Genomic DNA, 2,976 nt, shown 5'->3' with positions numbered 1-2,976 from the left:
TTTTTTATTTTTCTGACCAAAGTGTAATGATTTTTAAATCTCCTTAAACAAATAACTGAAAAAAAGTATTCAAGAAAATAAAACACAAATGGGAAATTAACCATTAGATATTTTTACTTCATACCAACCCTACACTTAGTCTAGAAAACAAACAAAAACACTTTGAATGAAGTGTTAGTAAAACGCTAACCAAATCATTGACCATAAACCTCGTACATGCATTTCAAGGTTCCACTGCTAGGAATTCTGTTAAGATCAGTTTAATCACTAAGAACATTACATAATAGAGGACAGGAACACAGGTCATTAGATGCAATCCTTGCCCTTTACCCTCAGATTTATGTCAGAAAAAAGCTGACAATTCTGCCAAGCTCTGAACCCCCAGTGACCCCCATCCCAATCCCTGGAAGCAAAGAAGATGCCCTGTCACACAACTCTGTGTAAGTTGTAATAAAACAAAGCCTAAGTTTTCTTATCTTTCTATAGGAAATAGTCAATTATTTGATAAATACTAAAACACTTCTAGGAATTTATTTTATGAGTTCATTTACCAAACACATTTTGCAAGAACTGACTACACAATAAGTTCCTTTAGAATTTGGTCCACGGGGCACCTGGGTGGCTCAGTCGTTAAGTGTCTGCCTTCGGCTCAGGTCATGATCTCAGGGTCCTGGGATCGAGCCCCACATCGGGCTCCCTGCTCGGCGGGAAGCCCGCTTCTCCCTCTCCCCCTCCCCCTGCTTGTGTTCCCTCTCTCACTGTATCTCTCTGTCAAATAAATAAATCTTTAAAAAAAAAAAAAAAAGAATTTGGTCCACAAATTCACTTAACAGGTTGGAAATTTAAAACCTGCAAGAAAACAAGGAAGTGGGGAATCCCTAATCCTAACATGTGGTAATTATTAAAGGGATATACAGACATAATAAAAAGTTTTGCTCACAGAAGGCACAAACTATAGAAGGGATATGCTTTTTGAGTAAAAACAAAGAACTAAGCTAATATCCTTCTTTGTTTTGTGAGCACCATAGCTAAGATGAAGTTAGACCTGAATTCACTGTCTACTCCTATAACCAAAAAAATCTAAGATAAAAAATTTAATTTGTCTTACTACATACTTTCCAGCCATTAACTGAGATGTAATTATGAAAGATTAAAATTGCCTTAAAAAGGGGTTGATAACAGCTATCAAAACAATATTCAAGCATGATTTTGAGGATGCTTTCAGGTTTAGAGTTAGCCTTCTTTGTCAAAAATCTTCACAACTTCATCAAAAACTTCGTCAACAGACTTAGAAGCATCTATTTTCTTGACTTTCCCCATTTCTTCATGTAAGTTAATAATTGGCTTTGTTGACTGAAGATAGGTCTGAATTCTCTTCTCCAAGCTCTCTCTGTTGTCATCACTTCTACCACTACTCTTTCTCCTCTCAAGGCATCGTTCAATACAGATCTCACTATTACAGTCAAAAAACAGAACGAAAGACACATCTGCCTTCCCATCCATGGTCTTGTTCCAACCTTGAAGGTTGTCTTGATTTCTTGGAAACCCATCAATCAAGAATTTTTCTTCTGAGCATTGGCAGCCATTGTCTGATCCATTTCCCTCTTTAACAAACTGATGGTTATCTCAACTGGCACAATCTTTCCATCTTTAATGTACTTTTCAGTGAGTTCACCATACTGTGAATCTGGGTTCTTCCTTTCATCATGAAGAAGTTCTCCTGCAGAAAGGTGTGTGTAACCATATTTCTTGACGATGCGGGCGCACTGGGTCCCCTTGCCAGCGCCGGGACCGCCGAGGACGAACATGACCAGCAGTTTCATGAGGCGGTGAGCGCAGAGGAAAAGCAGCCAGCGGGTCAGCTGCAGGAAGCTAAGGCCCAGGACGTGCAGCAGCCTGTGGTCGCAGCGGGTCAGCATTCACAGCGTCTCGGCCGGACGCTGAGGAGAGCTGACGGCGGCCCGGCCGGTGGGGCGGGGAGGGGGGGGAAGGGGGCGGGCCTAGTCGGCGCCCGCCGCAGCCCGCCTCCGTGGCTGCCGAGGTGTCCGTGCCTCAGCCGCTGTGATTTTATTTATTTGGGTCATTTTCTTTCTTTTTTGTAAGTCTGGCTAGAGGTTTATCAATTTTATTAATTTTTTCAAAGAACCAACTCCCGGTTTCATTGATCTGTTCTTCTGTGTGTTTGTTCTTTGTTTGTATATCATTTATTATATCATTTATTTCCACTCTAATCTTTTTTAATTCCTTCCGTCTCCTGGCGTTAAGCTTTGGTGGTTATTCCTTTTTTAGCTGCCTTAGGTATAAGGGTAGGTCATTTATTAGAGATATTCCTTGCTTCTTGAGGTAAGCCTGTATTGTTATAAACTTCCCTCTTAGGGCCACTTTTGCTGCATCCCAAAGGTTTTGGACTGTTGTGTTTTTATTTTCATTGTTTCCACGTATTTTTAAATTTCTTATGTTTCCTGGTTGACCCATTCATTGTTTAGTAGGATGTTGTTTAACTTCCATGTATTTATGGTCTTTCCATTTTTTTCTGTGTATACCACCTCTCAGAGAAGCACTGTGAGAAGAGGGAATAATCTCCCCCTCTATTCCCCAGGTGTTTTTCAGATAGCTGTTTCCATGCTGTCTGCCTCAGAGTTTTTTGCCTGCCTTCTATCCAGGAGCAGAGCAGTACTCTCTGGACTCCATCCCAGCCACGCCTGCTGACCTTTAAAACTCCAGGTTTAGAGATGTGTGAGCAGGGGTTTGTTCTGGTCTTCTGGGGGAGGTGTCCACCTTGCTTGGACTGAGGCAAACTTGGCTGAGAAGGGCAGTCCCGCTAGAGCACAGGGGTGTGAGGCTTGGTATAAGCAAATTAAGCAGCCATTGGTGCACTGCTGCTTCCCATAGACGATTCTGTTTATACTGAGGGGTTGGGTGAGGTAAATGGCTCCAGCCAGCTCCTTTGTCCCCAGAGAGGTGTCTCATTGAATG

General features: G+C 42.0%; 1 pseudogene; it reads right to left on the bottom strand.

Moving 5' to 3' along the window:
* Positions 1 to 795: 795 nt before the first annotated feature.
* LOC102735513 (UMP-CMP kinase pseudogene) lies at positions 796 to 1,921 on the bottom strand (annotated as a pseudogene).
* Between the last annotated feature and the right edge of the window lie 1,055 nt (positions 1,922 to 2,976).

Source organism: Leptonychotes weddellii, chromosome X (genome assembly GCF_054177405.1).
Source record: "Leptonychotes weddellii isolate Sample4059 chromosome X, ASM5417740v2, whole genome shotgun sequence".
NCBI classification, from domain to species: Eukaryota; Metazoa; Chordata; class Mammalia; order Carnivora; family Phocidae; genus Leptonychotes; species Leptonychotes weddellii.
Note: the sequence above shows the minus strand (reverse complement) of the source record. Positions and strands in the feature narration are given on the sequence as shown.